At 41.5% G+C, this 19,199-nt stretch overlaps 2 long non-coding RNA genes across 2 annotated transcripts in view; both read right to left on the reverse strand.

Moving 5' to 3' along the window:
* Nucleotides 1-19,199, reverse strand: part of LOC136018878 (uncharacterized) — a 33,205-nt gene that overhangs the window by 787 nt on the left and 13,219 nt on the right. Inside the window, exons 2-4 of the long non-coding RNA XR_010614616.1 lie at nucleotides 9,581-9,671; nucleotides 9,390-9,473; nucleotides 3,314-3,491 (exon numbers count right to left, since the gene is read on the reverse strand). This is a non-coding gene — a long non-coding RNA (uncharacterized LOC136018878). The remainder of the gene's footprint in view (nucleotides 1-3,313; nucleotides 3,492-9,389; nucleotides 9,474-9,580; nucleotides 9,672-19,199) is intronic.
* On the reverse strand, nucleotides 11,405-13,054 carry LOC136018879 (uncharacterized). Its single transcript, XR_010614617.1, has 3 exons — nucleotides 12,991-13,054; nucleotides 12,307-12,393; nucleotides 11,405-12,183 (listed from the first exon to the last, which is right to left on the reverse strand). It is a non-coding gene; the product is annotated as an uncharacterized LOC136018879 (long non-coding RNA).

Raw genomic sequence — 19,199 nt, forward strand, 5'->3', positions numbered from 1 at the left:
GAGAACAGGAAACTAATCAACCACCTAAAGTGGAAGCAGAGAAGAAAAACCTTGTCCTGCTAATATTGTTGCCATCCTTTCATCTAAACCGAGAAAGGTATCAGATTCAGATAACTAGGTAAAGTCTGGAACAAGAGCATAGTCTTCAAAACACTTTTCTGTTAGTTCTGTGATCCCAAAAAAATGTTTATCAAAAATAGTTCTGTGCATGTCTTGTCACAGACTACAGCCAAGAGAGGAAAAAATTGTAAGCATGCCCAAGGGCAATCTAATAGAGAAGACTGATGGTTTCTGGAGTAGTAAGAAAAGCAGCTTGTGCGTGTGTCTGCCAAAATGAAATGTAACAGTGCTCCTTGGATGCAATGGGAGGAAGACAGAGAGGCAAAAATTAAATTCTTGTACCCAACATGCAGCTAAGTGAGAAGAGCTTGCTGTGAGTTATTGGCAATAGAAAGATGAATCCGTTAACTGTTACATGACTACCCAACTGTGGGGTCTGAAAAAGATTAGCCTGAGAAATATTATTCTCTTGGAAATCATCATGTAACTGGCTTCAATTCTGACTAAATATGAAGGTGTCTTCGGTGAGAGCTGCTCCATCTGCCTTGGAACGTGCCACTTATGGGAACTACGCGAGGCCTTTGTGTTTGTCCCATCAGGACCAGGTCACTGCTTATATTTGTCCTTCAACAGTTCATTTAGAAAAGGTGGGAGATCAGCACACGTTCATTGTGTGCCTTGCTGGGAAAATACTACAATGAGGGGACTAGAAGGAAAATATTATTGAGAAGGTATTAACAGAGCTGAAAAAAAACTTGTTCTATAACAGTATTGGTTTCGCTTGTTCACTGAGACATGCTATTGTTAAGAGATACTAAAAGAGAAGTCACATCTGGGTTCTCGTTCCTGTGAAGGCTGGTGGATGTTGTGACTCAGTACTACTCAGCCCCTGCAGGCGCTTTCCCTGTTTGATCTACTCATGGTCCTCTTTCCTCTATTTGATAGATTCATAGTAAGCTAAAACCTTTTTCCCAGAACACCCAACTATAGCAAAGAAACAAGAAACAAGAACTATTGAGACCTCGTCCTGTATTTATCTTATACTTGAAACAATACACCTATTGACTGGTATTTGTGTTAATTCTACATATTTTTAACAAATGCTAATACTTATTTTACTTATAAAAAAAAAAAAAAGAACCTTTAACAATTCCTGTGGACAGTTTACTAGAGTATATAGGTATAGTACATCTGAAAAAAGCTACTATACTACTATAAAATGGAGAGATAACTCCATTATGTACTATGGTCAGACCATTATGTACTATGTGTCTCCACAATGTACTAAGGTCAGACCTCCAAACTGATGACTTACTGGAAATATTTCTCAGCTAACTAAACATTCCGTGCTGTGTGCTGATCTTTTTTCAGAAGTGAGCATCCCTCACACTTCCCAAAGTCAAATGGTAAAGAAAATCCTCACTGCAGAAATATAAGGGAGAAATCAGCCCAAATTTGGTGAGAGCCACTGTTAGGACAGTGGTGGGATGCTATCTGAGACTGCAGCATCCTCAACATCATAGCTCTTTGCTACTCCACTGCTTACCAAGAAAGGAGAAGGAGGATGATGGTACTGGGCAGATCCTGTGGAGAATAATTTGACATCACTGGCAGGTTGAGGGGGAGAGCAGGGGGGAGATGTGACACTTCTGAAATACTTCTGAAATACCACCAAAACCCTACTGAAGGCAGCAAAAGATCAACATAAAGCATGAGGGGAGCCAATGTGAGGATACTGTATGAGCATATCCAATGCACTCTGAAGCCATCAAGAGCCAACATATCATCCTAACATTAAATTATCAAGTACAGAACTTAGGGATAAATACTAATTAAATCCCACTGTAAAACACACCATCAAAAACCAAATGCAGAGCTAAAACCATAGCAAAGAAACATTTTAACAGGAGAAATTTAAGTGCATATATCTAAACAAGATTCCTTATTACCTTTTCAGGAATACTCACAAGGAGTCACCTTCCTTTCACACACACAAACATTTTTCTACTAGATTTTATTAAGGATGGCATTATCAATTCCTTTGAGGGACGAATAGAGAAAAATATGTAATTGAAAACCAAAGCTGGCATTATCAGATCCTACACAGCTTTTGTGTGAAAGTCTTCTTTTCTCATAGGGGAAAGAAAAGCTCAGCCAAGAAAAAATTCTACTTTTCTCTTTTAGCATCATTTTCCTCATGTAGTCTGACTGCTGAAAGAAAAAAAAAATGACTTAATCAGCCTTTATCAAAACCTGGCCAATGTGGTTCAATATGAGGCTGCTTAAGACATTACATTTAGCTGCATTCCTAATCACAGTTTCAGCTGCAAACCTTCAGAGATGCAGCAAGTAAGTGAAGCGTTAGTATCCAGCCCACCTCTCTGCACAGCCTGTTTCCAGAAGCACATCTTCAGGGTAATGAGGAAGAGACTTGTACATACAGGGGCACAAGGAGATCAAATCACAGAAGAAAACAGGCCTTCCATGTATGTTAAAAACCTTTTCTCTAGGCCCCATGGGCAGTGTAAGTAGTAAAACAAGCCTCTGAGCCCAATAAAAACCATTTCAGTGATTCCTCCTCATGGCTCCTATCCCACCATCCCAATGTTTGAAGATCTCTTTCTTGTGCCTCTGAGCAGCTCTGTTTACACCCACCTATTCACCACCAACTTTACTGACTTGCTTAACAGAAGTTTGCTTAATAGATTGCTTTTGACATTTGTTAGCCTGGGGCACGAACCCTCAAGTATGTAACTGATAAAGGCTTTTCAAAAACCCAAGGTGGAACCTCGTGAGAGTTCAGTGCTGTGCTTTATTTCTTTTATTCCAAAGTCAGACAGTTGGGTCACAAGAGTCCTGATGACCCCAGCACAGAGAATTACAAGTCTAAGAGGAGCTCATTTGCCTGGCAGCTGAGCACATGGTTTACAGGCAGAATTTGGAGCAGGACCAAGTGAGTGCTTGCTCCCCGGGTCTGTGAGCATTAAGCCATTCCCAGAACGCAAACTAAGTTAGCTGCAATGTTTAAGTCCTTCTGTGCAAATAAATGTACTCAAGATCTCAAGAGACTTAAGCATGTCAGTTTAAGACATGAATGATTAGTTATGGTTTGACTCCTCACCTTCAACTCGAGCAGTTTACCCTGAAAACACACATATTTTCATCCCACTTGAAGTGATTATGATTCACCTTATATGTTAAATGTGTTACATATTGTTTAGAGCTGGATTCTCTGCTTCGAAACGTCACTTACCGTTTTTTGTCTGAACAGTGGAAATGCCACATGGTGAAACCCGAGCTTGAATTTCAAAGAAATGAAACCATCACCACCTCAAGTTTCCTTTTCTCTCTATTTAATCACATGCCGGTGTTTGTGTGCAGCTTAACCATTTCAAGCCATTCAGCGCTGGTTACATTCTGATCAGCTGTACCTGGTGAGAATGAAGTTGAGAATTGTTTCAACCACTCAGGATTTACTAATAGGTTTAAAAAAGAGCTATTTAATCAGGCTGCATTTTGTCGCTGATCTTATAATTTAGTGTTTATGTAGTCATTTTCCTGACACAATTCATTGAGCAGCAATACAGAGGACTGTTTAGCATGCAAACAATGAACTTTAAGAACACTTGAAGATTCAGCTTCTGATTCATCCCAACAGTAGCGCCAATACGTGTGCTCCTGAGAGCAGCTGACAACTAGAACAAAAATGTTCTCAGGGAGTTGAATAAGCAATTGTGCCCAATAACCTGTGAGGAATTTACCAGCATTAATCAATTAATCTTCACACATCTCAGAAGTGCTGCCATAAAAGTGACTAATATGATCTAAGATTTTGTTTCATGTTTGGCTCAAGGCTACATAGGAAACCACTGACAGTCAGGAATAGAATATGAAATTTTGATCCTTCCAGTAACACCCCAAAGTGTTTGGTAGGAAAGGAAAAGATGAGTGCCTTATTTTGGTTTGAAGCTTCCGCTTGTACATCGTGAAAAGGGAGAACTGGTGCCTGGAGTTCTCAGCTTCCAGCCCTGTGTTCTTACCAGAGCTGCAGGGAGACATTAGGTCCTTGAAATAGGTGAGGCTGGCACCCTCGCTGCTACCCTGTCCCTTTTTGCTGCTCAGTAGGTGCACCAGGCAATGCAGAGATCTTGCCATGGGAAAAGGAAGGAGGTCCCAGCTCCTGCTGAGCTCCAAACACAGGAGAAGCCCAGAGCCAGAAGTTTAAATCTCCCATATTTAACCCACTTCTGCTTTGACTCCAGCTAAACTGCTTCACACATATTCCCCATTCCTCTTTGTCGGATTTAAACACTAAGCCAAAAGGTAATACAGGTTAAAACACACACTAACAGAGTATTAACTACATATTAAAAACAGGTCATTGGTGTATGTTATCCCCACTGTCTCACAAATGGATCCTCATGGGAAGAACATGCAAACACAAACTAGAAAAATAATACAGCGTGCTCTAGATAAGTCCTGGTTGTAGAGAAAAGGGACATGAATTCAAGAGCTGTACTCCCTTTCAGACTCTAAAAAGTAAGCTATTTTTCTTTATGCCTGTTTTCAGAGAAGTGCGTATTCAAGAGAGTATTTTCCTACCTTGCATTATGTCTGTTGGAACTGGTGTTTGCTCATATATTGTGATCTGGGATAGCTGAAGGAAAAGTTACACAAGAAGTTTTTAGCATGGGAGAGTTTAACTATGTTTATTAATAATTGATAGGTAAGAAGCAAGCTTTACATTCCTCATAATTGACTTGAATGAGGAAAAATAGCTACTTGCTTTCATTTCTGCTACTGTTAATATTTTTCTATTGCACTGCTTATCAAGTTACAGTACAGAGATCTCATTAAACCAAAACCCAGAGTCTAAAACTGGGAGCACAGCAGACTCCATGCATGTTAATAATATGTATTTCCAGTACATTGTTTAATCAGACTAACTAGAAGTGTTGACTCTGAGGGGTATTAGTCTGTCACATACTTCTAGATGTTGAATGAATTATACAATATTAAGGGTCCTGACCAGAAAAAAATCTTTGCATGCAGACAGCCACAAGTCTGCTTTGAGCCTCATTTAGTGATGCTCTCCAATCGTTATCCCACAGGCAAATTAGAAAGACTTCTAAGAGAAACCCTGGCCTGTGGACTCTTCAGTCTTTTAATTTCAATTAGGTTTTAATATTTAAGACACAGAATGTCCAAAGATAAGACAAGAACTATCATAAGTAAGCTTATCAAGGTTTGATGATGACAAGTTAAAGGTGACCAGTCTGCAAAGCCAGGCCAACTGTCACACAGACCCCTAGAGCCATCCTACATCGACCCGTAAGGGTCTTGATGGGGATGTTAAAGGCTATCATGTTTCCTATGCCAAGGACAGCTGTACTTGCCAAAGAGGTTACCAATTCCATCTGCTCACTACCACCCCATGCCAGACATTATTACACACAGATCTGTCAGCAGAGCTGCAGCTGTGAGATTTCATTATCCTCTTCTGTCAAAATAAACCTGCACTAGCAGAACCCTATTAATTAAACTGGTTCACCTTCCTCCCTTGCCTGCTCCAGTCATGTCTTAACTAGCTTATATAGGGGCATCTCCTTGGTCCCTACATCCCTCTCCTGTTCTGAGTTGGTCCAAGAAGGCTGGAGATAACTGAATCTCTAGGAGGTACAATAAAACTCATCATCAAAGCACGGTTCTTGTGCTAGAGTGTGATATAATCAGAGATGTTAAAAACAAGCAGTGCCCACAGCAGGCATCGTCTGGATACATGCCAAGAGTGATCAAAGGCTGTTAACATTGCACAGCTTCTGACCCTGCTCCCAGCCATTGTTCCTCCAGACAGCTATTCCTAACAGGAGAGGTACTTTGCAGAGGGGTTTGACAGTCTTCAAAGCAGATCTGTCATCCAGGCGATCTTCAGAACAGGCTAACAGGAGGGCAGGAAATTGTGTCAGAACAAGGAAATGATAAGAATAACTGCCTATTTTTGTAACTATGGATTTGTTGGTACTGGATCATTCCACTGATCCATCAATTTCCCTGCCCTGCTTTCATCAGAGGTCGGTATTTGTCAGAGCTGAGGAAAGTGGAAACCCCAGAGAAGGCGTATGGTGGATTACACAATGCTGGAAGTTAAGGGGAATTGTCCTCAGCAGCTTCAGGAATGGTTTAGTTTGCATCTGAAACATGATACCCAGAGCAATTATTCTAGTTGTGTTTTTCCTACTCCATCAATGTGCTTCAGAATATAAAGAGCAATGCGGAATTACAGTAACTGGTGAATGCCTGTTTCCCAGCAAAGCTGGTGGGCTTGATTTCTCATTCTCTTTGTATAACAGATCTGATAGCGTCCCAGCCTAGGAAAACCTACCAGACAAGCAAATAAATGAGTTTTCTCTGTGAAAAGGTAAAGATTTGAGGTTACTGTAGAGTGTGTTGGTGGAAGAGGCACAGGGTGGAGGCATGAAGTGCTGGGGTAAGGCCTCAGCTGCTATGATTTAAAACAGCCCCCAAGGCTGCTCTAATTTACTTTGGAGCCTTTCCTAGAACAAGGTTGAACATTTTGCAGACAGGACATGAAACAAAAGCCTTTTGCACTGGCAAAAGTAAATGAAACAATCCCTGAGCACAAGTTGCTTAATCCCTCCTCTTTAAAACCCCAGGTGTTTTAATTGAGAGCATAAACTTAAGTGAGGCCAGGTGAAAACCCCACCTCTATGTACACAGCTATATTCCCTTTCCTCTGGTTTGACAGGATCCAGCTTGAGTTTAGGTAATTAGGCCAAAAGGACAGAGCAGCACCTGATATAACATACAGATTTTAAAAAAATAGTGAATTTGAGGTGTAGAAGAAAGAGACTTGACTTTGAGAGCACTCATTAAGATTCATCTTCCACATGTATGAAGGGTCACCACAGCCACTCAGCCCCTATAAACTACAAGTGCCTGTCTAGAGATTTGTGGTACTGCAGCCTTAATGCCTACTCCTTGTCTCAGCAGTTTGAGACTGATACAAAATGAGTATGTGCACACAAAAGTACGTCAAGCTTGCTTTTTATTCCCCCCGATAAACCCAACAGGTTACTGTTAAGGTTTTTAATATAAACAATTTACTTAAGGGCTAAGGGGAGTCAAAGGGGAGAAAGAACACTAAAAAGCTGGAAGTGATGTTTCCACATAACAGCCAGAAATGACTGCCAGGTGCTTTGTACATCCAGCTTCAGCACTGATGATAAGAACTATGTAAGCATCAATAAATTGGGAATAAAAACATGGTCTGCTTTGCATAGGGGTATAAACAAAGGTTATGGTACAGAATTATCACAAGAACAGATTCTTAATGTCTATACATTTACCATCCTCAATATCTAGAGTTAAGATACAGCAAAAGAAAGCAAGAATGGAAAACAACCTGTTGAGTGTGGGTGTTTTAAAAGGCTTCCTAATGCTTAGCATAATACATGCACTTTTATGGCATTTCTATAAATCACATGGCAGGATGTTCCAACATTATGCATCACTTAAGCATCTTGTTCTTCATGTTCTTTATGAATCTCAAATTGATGCAAATAATTTAGTATCTAAGAAAGATGAGGCAGCCAAACGAGAAGAGATCTGGTCTTGCAGAAAACAAGGGTTTTACCACCAAAGAAAAATGCTTGCTCTTTAATCACTCTGAACATTTATAGGTAGCTAAACTTCTTCTATTTTAATAAGATAAATTTGCCAGTAAACCCTTCATAAAAGCTGCTGCTCAGGCAAATACAGATTCTCAGCTCACTCCATGACCTTTTAAAGAACAGCTACAGAAGCTTCAACACTGCAGTACAAGGGGTTGTACTGTTTGCTTTCTAAAGCATATTAACTCCCTGCAATAGAGACTGTTACAGTGCAGCCTTAGCACTGAAGTGTCTTGTTTTTGCTAAATCCTGGAGATAACTGAAGATAATTCCATTGTTTTTTCCAGTGGAGCAGAAACCAGACCCCAAATCTCCCACACTTCTAGGGAAAAGCCTTTCCCCATGTTAACTTTTAAAACATTCTTTCTACATAGACAGCATTTCCAGATTGCAAGCTGTGATCTAGCAGCTGATGAAGGAAGAAATGACACCTCTTACACAAGGAGGATGAGACCAAAGCATTCTCACTTACCTTTTAACCCTCACATGCAATTTATAAAGCTCCTTCCTGGGGCGATAGGAGAGGAGAAGGATAAGGGGGAGAAACAGAAAGGGAGAGAGTTGTCCAGCAGTTAAGAGCTGACAGCAGGCAGGCACATCACACATCTCCTCCTTGCTGGAATAGCATTGCAATCAAGGCACTTCTGGCAGCCAGGTCTTGCTACAGACTGTCTCCACCTATGTTTTATTAGAAGGGGACCAAAGAAAGCAATTCTGGGGGATTGAGAAGGAGGGAAGTGAATGTAGACCATTTGCTGGCAAGAAGAAAAGAGCTCAAGTATCTAGAAGGAACAAAGGAAGTTCATGAGAGCTTAAGTATCTTTTTCACACGGCAAGAAAGAAACTACACTAGCATATATATTCCTGAACGTAGTGCTAGAAAGAGTCAAATGTTGCCAGTCAAACATCCACATAAGTGCCAATCAAGCAAGTACTATACTCAATATCCTTGAACTTCGAACAGTATAATTCACTAGGCACCAGCTGGTAAGTGCTTTTATTTATTTTCCTATGCATATTCCTTTCCAAGAGATGAGGCACTCAATTCTGCTGAAGGCCAACTGTGAAATTATAATTACAATGGTGTCTAAGTGAAGCAAACTGGGAATCTTTCCAGACTCTGACCTTGAAAACATGCTAGTAATCTGGGAAGTTAGATAGGGGACCATGGGGAGAAAGGGGATATGGATGTAAAGGAAAAAGTACAAGTTCTTCTCCCCACTACCAGTAAACACCTTAAGATTTAGTTTAGGAAAGAAAGTAGATCACAGCTTTGCAGATACAGGCAACTCTTCTACAGTTTATAATTCCAGAGGATGTCCACAGCATTTACTCACTATTTCAGATGCCACAAAACAATCATATGTTACCTTAGGACCAATACAGATCTATCTTATAGGAGACCACAAGCTATAAGAAACAGGGTTCCTTGGGCAAATATCAGAGAAAAGCATCTAAAATTTCTCTCCTACCAGATTCTTTTAAAGGCAAGACAGTAGCTTTGTAAAAACAGCAGACAGTCCCTGAAAGCAGACCTTTGTGACACATTAGAATAAAGAAAAGACTCTAAAGGTCCTTGCCAATATTGGCACCAAACCTAGCAACCCCCAAAGGCAGGCAATATTCTCCAGTCAATACCTGAATTATTTTCCATGCCCAGCCTGGCTCATCTTGCATTGTTGTTCTCCCTGTGGCAGCTGCTCCAGGATGTTCCAGAACTAGCTAAGGAGGAAAAAAATATGAGATTAATATAATCCTAATGGAAAAAGTAAAGATACTGTAAGCAGCAAAACTGCAATGAGCAGGGGATTTATGATCCCAACGCTTACCTGCTCCACCTAGCAGAGGACACAGCTCATACCGTCCAATTCCCTGGTCCAGGGCATGGGGACACATAGGAACAGACAGCTCTGCTGCACACTGCTCTGGGACAGCACAAGATGAGTTACTGCAATTCATTACAGTTCCTTTTCATGCTGATGCAGCTCAGCTTAATTAAAAGGTGCCTTCATGTTATCCTTCCATCTCTTCTAACCCTGTACTCAAGCACCCAACACGTATCTTCCTCCTCACTTCACTGCATTTGGCAGTAGCTTTGCTAAAGAATTACATGTGGGGAGACAAAAACAAAATGACCCAAAAAACCTATTCTACAGCCTTTGTTTCTCCTAGCATTCATACAAAACTCTTTCCAAATAGACTGGCATTTGAAGTCTGCTCTTTATTCTGCACTTGGAAAAACCTGAACTGGCTGCATAAATCTGAGTGGCTATTTTGACTGATGCAAGTTGGGAATCAGGTTCGGCTGAACCTATTTCACCTGGAGCTATGAAAGAGAAGATGAGGTTCAACAGCCTTTTAAAGACTGGTGTCAGCAGAAGGGGACTCTGCCTCCTCCCCAGCCCCCTTCAGATGCTCCTACTCACCCAACTCATTTCACCTGGGGAGTAGATCACTCTGCCATAGCCTCTAACAAGGGAACCACCTGCAGCAGTGAGATGTGACATGGATAACCTGGGAAACAGTAATATTTTCCAACATCTCAGCTATATGAAGGGGACCCCTCTGATCACACCATAGGGTCCATTATGGTTTCTTTAAATCACACCTTCTCAGTAGAGTTATCCCCAAAGACAGAGCAGATTAAATAGATCAGACATGGAATCTTACGAAGCAAGTCACTTCCCACCTGAAACAAGTGTCCTTTCTAAAGATTATTTATGAATACTTGGATTTGTTTGTCTGAAAAGAAAAAATAATGAAAAAATTTCCCTTTTTTGGCTACATAGTAATGAAAATATTCCCCATTTTTGTTATATAGTGCAAGGGAAACAAAACCACACAAGCGTGGACTATCACTTCATTTGCCTTTATGAATATTTCACATAGCTGTATTTTACATAGCTTTAAATCTTAGTATGAAGGAGTGGGAATGCTGAAAAAGGTTGATACAGCATAAACATTCTTAATGCTTGTAAACTGACTCTTATTTGTGGCCTATCTAAATAGCAACCTTTTCCCCACTACCCCCTATGTGCTTTTAGAAGAAAAGGTAAAAATTTGCATGGGTATCAAATTTAGTGCTACAGTTTTTACAGAGAAATGCAATCTTGGTCTATATGTATTTTATATACATATATATTAAAGTACCAAAATGTCACATTTCCAAAAGGAAATAGCCTTCCTTTAGAAGTCTGGAACCTCAAAAACTAGGAAAAGTCATGGACAAGGAACAAAGCCTAATCTAAAAGTGAAGCTGACTACATTGATTTCACAGATACAACATTAGACATGAAGGAAAATGCTGCTTCTTTACAAGTCTATCACTTCTAACAGCTGATATAGTAGCAACGTACATTGAGAATCTTGTTTTACCACAGGTAGTTAAATGGCATCCTTAGGAATCTGCCAGATTTCATTACACAAACCCAAAATCATCTTTATGAGGACTCAATTTAATTGAAACTGGGAAAGTTATTTTTATACCACTAGAAGCACTACAAACATCCTGTACAGACTACAACATTCATTTCCTCCTATAGCTGTAGTAAGTCAGGGACTTCAAGGATAAACCTTAAGAGCAGGGAAAACAGTTTCAGGAATAGTACTTGCACACAGTTTAAGCATGTTTTCAGTAAGACAGATTGCCTTTTGAGTCATTCTTTTCCTCCATGCTATTCTTTATTCAGAGTCAGATGTTCCCATATGATTTAGTAAAGTTATAAAAAAGCATGAAATATTTCCCTCCAGTACTGGCAATACAAGGCAGACTTGATGGAATTCTCTCCTCCTCCCCCTGAAAAGAATATTTCCCCTCCCTTCCTTAGCTTCTCACAGACAGGAAAACACCACATCATAGTTTCTTGTTGTAGCATATTAATTCCTTCTGATTATAGAAGACCATGAATTCTATTGCATGTGTAAGTGGCAAGCGGCTGTTGTCAAATACACATTTCCACTATTGACAGATGATGATCAGAGCATCTGAACTCTGCAGAAAAATAGCTGCTGTTATTGAAAAGGAAGTTCAGGTTCTTCCCTGTTTGTCTTTAATAGAGATTGCTTTATACCTGATTAAATAAGATCAGAAAAGCTTGTTTGCCCATATTGATTAGCATCACCTGATTACTTTCCCCTTCTACGACACTAAGCTTCACGCCCATAGTACTCAGGGAAGCAGCGCCACTCTTACACAAGGGTTAATAGAACCACATCTGGAGCATCTTCCAGCATGAGGCTCTAAAGCTATTGGTATGAGGTTTGTGGGTACCTCTACGCTTGTGTCAGTTTGCATTTCATACTGGAAAAAGGCCATTTCTGCAGTGCGCATCGAGCAAATGGACTTGGGCTGTCCTCACCTCAGCATCAAGCACCTTGTTGCAGGTGTTAGCCTCAGATGGGCTGGAAGGTCCAAAAACCAAGGAGAGCAGGTCTGATGATAGAAGAGACAAAAGGTACAGTTGTTCAGCTGTGGTACTGAGTAGCCAGTGAGTGTCAACAAAACAAATGGCAAGCACAGGAGGGGTAAGCAAAGAAATACTGCCTTCTGACTTGCCTGAGGCACTAAAGATGATCAGTTGATACTTAATGGATAGATGACTTGAGAGGAAGAATTGTAGTCTGCAGGAAATCCATACTGAATCTGAAAATCAGATAAGAAATCTGCTAACAAATGGATATACAGAAACATCAAAAGCTTGAGCTCAAAAGTGCAGCTAGAGCATCGTTAGTGTTCAGACTTCATAAATGATCCAGTGTCCTGGAAACTTGACTTTCAAGTCACTCTTAATTTGTAGTCACATGGTGAGAAGGTGAATATCGTTTAGACATTTCTGGGGGGGCCTGAACTAGGCAATGTGGTACCAGTCATTTCCATCAGATCACCAGGATCAAGCCTGGGAATCTCTCCTTTGCCTAAGCTCAAAGTACACTGAAATTTGAGATGAGGGACAGGACAAGGACTAAATCAAGTCAGAAGCTGACTTTAAGTGGGACTACGAGTTAAACCCCTGGAGAGTCTGCAGAGCATGTGAAGCATGAGCCTACAGCTCTGAATACCAGCTCACCCCCATCCAAGACTACAGCTAACGAACAGATCCCAGGGCCGTACGCCAGCCAGGAAATACACTCCTGGTTATGCAAACATTCAGCAAGAGTTCAGAGAACATGTGCAAGCAGGAATGACACCAAATAACAGGATCTGGGCACATTAAGGGGAAAAGCCCAACCGCAGACTTACAGAACTGACTGAACAGGACTCTGGAGAAAGGAAGGTGCGCTGATAGCTCCCCCAAACCCTTCATGCTCTGCACGAGCGTTTGTACCTTCCCAAAGGTACAAACCAAGAACAGCAAGAGGCTGGTCAAAGCATTCACCAGGCTTGCTTAGGAATAGTGTTTTGAGGTTTATCTCCAATTCCTTTCTCCAGAAAGAAGAATTCTCATGCAAGCAGCTGGATAAAAAAAAAGAGAACAAAGATGTCTGAAAAATGCATGTATGGGAAAAAAATCACTGCCCCAGTCCTGCTGGCCACGCTGTATCTGACACAAGCCAGGATGCTGTTGGCCTTCTTGGCCACCTGGGCACAAGTTGGCTCATAGTCAGCTGGTTGTCAACCAACACCCCCAGGTCCTTTTCCACCAGGCAGCTTTCCAGTCACTCTTCCCTATGCCCGTAGCATCACATGGGGTTGTGACCCAAGTGCAGGACCTAGCACTGAGCCTTGTGCTTGAACCTCATACAACTGACCTCAGCTCACTGATCCAGCCTGTCCAGATCCCTCTGCAGAGCCTTCCTATCCCTCCAGCAGATCAATACTCCTGCCCAACTTGGTGTCATCTGCAAGCTGACTCAGGATGCACTCAACCCCCTTGTCCAGATCATTGATAAAGATACTAAACAGACCTGGCCACAATACTGAGCCCCGAGGAGCATCACTCGTGCCACGAGCAGCCTGTTCCTGCAGGAGAATGCTGTGGGAAACAGTATCAAAAGCTTTACTAAAGTCTAAGTAGACAACATCCACAGCATTTTCCTCATCCACTAAGTGGGTCACATTGTCATAGAAGGATATCAGGTTAGTCAAGTAGGACTTGCCTTTCACAAACCCATTCTGACTGGGCCTGATCACCTTGTTGTCCTGTATACACTGTATGGTGGTGCTCAGGATGATTTGCTCCGTAACCTTCCGTGGCACTGAGGTCAGACTGTCACAGGCCTGTAATACATCATTTCTGATGAACTTGAGAAGGCAAGAGAACAAAAGTATTTAACAGGCCTGTAGTGATACGCAAGAGCTACAGCTGAAAGTTGTACTTATACTATAGCTTGTACTATAGGGACACAGCTCATCTGTATGACTTCAGACACCTACAGCCTCCTACAGGACAGGCATAAAACAGTGGGCTGAATCACTCTTACTTTACTTGATGAGTCATTTAAATGAATTGCACTATAGTATTTCCTATTTAAACTAGTAAATTACTCCATATATAGGAAATGGTTATAATTACGGAAGATATTCAGATTGTCTCCTTTAATCCATTTACAAGGAAGGCAAAAAAAATTGCTTCAGAGTTCACACACCCGGTGCTGCTTTGCCCTGCTTTCCTGTATGACCACATTCTTTCGTGCAAGTGCTCTGCCCATGCTGCTCCTCACTGCTTCCAGAGTCTCATATCCCACATGGTGATTGCTTAGCAAACAGCTCCTCCTTTAACTAGTGTCCTAAACTAGTTATGGCTGCACATAACACACAGGCGTTTTCCTTCCACTGAGCTGGGCACACAACAGACACCACCAGCATCTTTTTCTGGTTGCAGAGAAATCCCCATCCTTCTAGACAAAGAGAGAAAACTCAAAGAGTTGTGAGTAGGAGGTAAAAACCCATTTTAGGTCACACTATTTTTCCCTTATGATAACTTATTAGTTGCCTTTCAGCTTTGTCTTCATTTGTTGGTTATGGCTCAGGGTCATGGGACCAGGGCTGATGGTCCCAAGATGATACCAGAGGGCTGTGATAAAAACTTGCTTTCCAGTCACACCTGGGGTATTTCCTGTGTGGTTTTAGGAAAGAAGCATTCAAGTGCTTGACAACTGCATCCAAAGGGCATTAGGCTCTTTAAAAAGAGAATCAGCTCCAAATAAGTTCTTAGCCACAAAAAGAAAGTAATCCTTCGCCTCCATGCTTTAGTATCTTATCTGTAATGAAAGTGTCCTTTCCTTATTGCTTTTTATTTAGACTTTAAGGATTAGTTAGGGGGAGGTTTCATCTGGGTTTGTCTAGTACATAGCCTAACAGCACCCTGAAGCAGTAAATGGCAATATGATGAGACTGAAGTACATACGCTCCCAAATCAGGCTGATTTCCTTTAATTCATCCCTAGAAAGGTGCTAACACCATATTTATTCATTTCTTGGAAACCCATACAGCTCGACCAAAGCTTACTAAAAGCGTCTAGAAAGGTCTGTGTCACTCCCATCGGGTCTGACTCCTCCAGGAGCAGAGCACAGCAGGACACAAGTACTGCTAGACTCACTCTTGCTTCTACCTCACGGAGTCAGAATGGGTTTTGGTTTTTGCTGCCACCGTGTGGCCATTGAGAGCAAAGATCTGTAACTCGCACAACTCCAAAGCTGTGATCGGACTCCAGCCTCTGCATTTTCTTTACACGGGTGAATTGTGTAGCTTATTTGCAGGCAAAAAGAGACATTATCAAATAGATACACTTTTCTTTTGAAGGGAAAGCTGAGAAACTGGGGCTTGAGCATGACTGTCCTGGTAAGAATAAAGTCTGATATTGATGGAAGCTCTCAGTATCCCCAGTGAACACGGTTTCTGCAGCCCTCAGCTCCACGGGCGAAAACGGTGCCCGAAGGATGCAAAGTGAGCATGAAAATAAATTATGTCTTGTCTCTGCAGTGTATCTGTTAAATAAGATCCTCACTGTCTCCCTGTAGCATTTTCTGTCTTGCATCCACCAAATAGCACAACACTTTTATGATTCAAATACAGGTAGACTCTCTCCTAGCACCAAGTATAGCCATCTCTGTGGTAAGCCACATGGGGATTTTGAACAAGCCCAAAAACCAAATTAATAGAGCATAAAACAGTGTGGAGGCAAAATGGAAATATGCATTTCTCTCATGTCTCTTTCCAGTGAACATTAGCATAGATGGACGGAAAACATGAAAGCTTCTTCCAGATCCCATGCTGGCTTTGGCTTCGAGGCTTATGCCCCTGTGAACTCAAAGGCTCGGTGTAACCAAACCTCCCCAAAGCACCTGAGAAGCAGTCGCTCACCAATTCACAGATAACTGCCGAGTACAGAGGGACAGCGTGAAGCAAAGGGCAGCAGCTCAAAACCATCTAACTCCAGGTCGTGGGGTCTACACAGGATAAACAGAAATGTGGAATATTGCAGGCAATGAGAACAGATGATGTGACAGTTTCTAAGGGCAGCTGCTTCCCTTTGACTTCTGAGCTTTATCTTCTAATAACAAACAAACCTGTGCATTTTGTACAGCTGTAAGCACCCAGAACATCCCTCCAGCTTTGGTAAGGTCCCCCACAGCTCGTTAGCTGTAGCACAACAGAAGTGGATATAAAATGCCATTTCAAATCCCCCAAGTTTAGGGTCAACAGAACTCACCGCACTTCCTTCCCATGATTTAAAGCAGTCTTAAGTGTGCTTTAAATTACATTGCCTGTACCTGACAACCCAGAGTGAGCTCCAGGAGCCATGGATTACCACTCTGGTAAGGAAAACCTCTATGGAAACTCAGTATCTGCGTACATGTCCTAATGTTAAAGAGAGCCATTCTTTATCCTACCTTCTGTGGTATCAACTCCCACTTGTTTCAGAAACAAGATGAGTCTTGAAATCCTTTCATATGGCTATGATGCTCTCTCGTTCACTCCTGCCTGTTAAACAGCTTTCAGAGATGATGCCCATTGCAAGGTCTGATCACTTATACTAGTATACTTCATGTTATTTTTTATTGTATGGTCTAGAATAATTGACAACACCCCTATTAGCTGATGGCAAGACCTGGAATACATAGATACACATCCCTGTAGGTATTAAAGTCACAGATTGCCTCTAAGATGGAAACAAAAAAGTCCCATCTTGAAGCAATCTTGTCTCATTAATGCACACAACTTGCTGGCAGTTTATCATTTTCCCTGGAAGCTAAAGCTGACTGTTGCAGTCAGGCTGCTCCTGTCAAAACAATATCTTGCATGCAACCTGCAAGTAAATTTTAGGAAGAAAGGAGGAAAAATAAAAAGCTTAATTTGCAGAGATCTTATGAGTCTTAAAGCAGCAATTCTGTGCATTACTTCCCATCTGGACAGTGTTAAAACCTTGAAAGTGATGTGCCTGAAATAATACACAACCCAAAGTGCTTGATCATTACTTGTTTTTCAGGGTTAAATATTGGCTGAAATTCAAAATGCAGGCAGGATATCAGCCACTGCTCTGCTTTTACACTGTGTTATTCAGAGAAAAACATTCTAGGTTACTCTGTAGAAAGCAAATGCAGCTTCATCATGAGCTTGCTCATCTCCTTTCATCCCACCGGGATGTCAGAACATCTGAGATTCCTGTATCCAGTAAAAATTTGCAAGCAAGAGGATCCCCCCACCCCATAATGTGAGAGCAGTAGTTTTTGCGTCCAGCCATCTCAATAAAAGAAGTACATGCAGTTCATTATAATTTATGGTCTATGAACACTTATTACTGATAAGTATTCTGCATTTCATTGCATCATGTTGATAAACATGGCAATAGACACAAGTACCAATTTTCCCCAGCAGAAAATCAGAGGTCGAATATCAGAAAACCTGATTTATATATGTGCAAGATAGAGAAAACAACTCAAATTTAACTACTTATTGATCAATTGGGGGGGGGGGGGGAATATATATACATTTCTACTCCAGCATTAGGCTTCTACTTTAGCATTATCTATACCAATAATGGTCTGAAGATGGAGAACTTCTTTACAGTATTTCCCCCAGTTCAAAGAAAGAAGCCTCTGGAAAACCTGTCCAGCACAATTACTAGACTTGCTTGGTAAAACTAAATTACTTCATTGATCCTCACAGACATCCTCCTCCCTGTTGCAGTCCATGTGAAGGAGGAGGCATAAGGACTGAAAAACTGGAGTCTAAATGTAGCTGGAAAACAGACTAGAAGCTTTGATTACATTTTCCATCAAGTTACCCTGGATTATTGTATTGCAGTCCAAGAATTTGATTAGCGATTTCTCCTCTTCATTCATCCTCATGACATCTGGATTTCAAACCTTTGATCCATATCTGCAAACATGCTAATGCAGATTCCAGCTAGGTCTTGTTGCAACCCACTCCTGACAGAGTAGGATTTAAGCGTCAGAAACTCCACTTTATTTGTGGTTAACTGGTGCAAGTTCCCCAAAGGCAGAAATAAGGGAAGCCCAGGGCAAGCTTGGATTGATGTCAAAGGGAGGTGCATGAAGCAAGTTTTCTTACTTTGTGTGTGGTGTTTAAGCAAAATGAAATATTACTTCTAAAAATGGAAAATTTAAAAGCGAATTTCGTGCCTTTTGCTTTGACACAGGTCCTGTCTTTAGGCTTGTGCAGTGCTCACAGGCACAGCCAGGTTTTTGGCACATGCTAAAAAGTGCTTACAAATGTCTGAGCTGTGCTTGCTTGGAATCAGAGGAAGATACAGAGACCAACTCACCTGCAGCACACCTCACCCCAGAGCAGATGCTGTGCTACAGACAGTGGCATTAGCTTAAAGCCTAAAAAGGCTCTACCTGGATACCTAGAGTGCTAACACCAAAAACCAAGGAATATCATCAGCTAACATTATTACAGTGGAACTTCATTTGCCACAGGGCCTGTTTGCAAGACTGCAAGGAAAAGCTTCCCTACATCCTCTACTACCTGTATATTTGTTTTGGGTTTTTCAGGCCGTTTCAGGGACTTATACAAAGACAAAGCTCTCCTAAAGCTTTCTAGCAGTTACTTTACAACCTTCCTCTCATGCAGTATTACTGGTACCATTATCACACCAAAGACAAACTGCTAGCTCCAAACCACACGGATTTGGTTGTTTAGCCTGATAGGTCACCAAAAACAAAAAGAAGATCCAGCTGCAAGTTCCCTTGGGTGTGGGGCTGCTCCCATGGAGCACACCGTAAGCAAAAAGGGAGGTTTGGAAAGCCTACAGGGCATTCAGCTGAAGAGCAACTCCAGGAGGAACCATGAACAGAGCGTTTTTACAGGTGCTTGGCTCCAGGGAGCATTTGCTTTGCAAAGCTTAAAAAAATCATCCAGAAAAGGTGGTTTGGGGTTATACCACCTGCAAAGACCGGGAGAAGCCGGAGGGTTTCACTGCTCAGTGCACAAGCAAGACCGATGCCAGCAGATGGCACCGGGAAACCATAAATCCATCTGCA

The sequence above is a fragment of the Lathamus discolor genome, chromosome 8 (genome assembly GCF_037157495.1).
Source record: "Lathamus discolor isolate bLatDis1 chromosome 8, bLatDis1.hap1, whole genome shotgun sequence".
Lineage (NCBI taxonomy): Eukaryota > Metazoa > Chordata > Aves > Psittaciformes > Psittacidae > Lathamus > Lathamus discolor.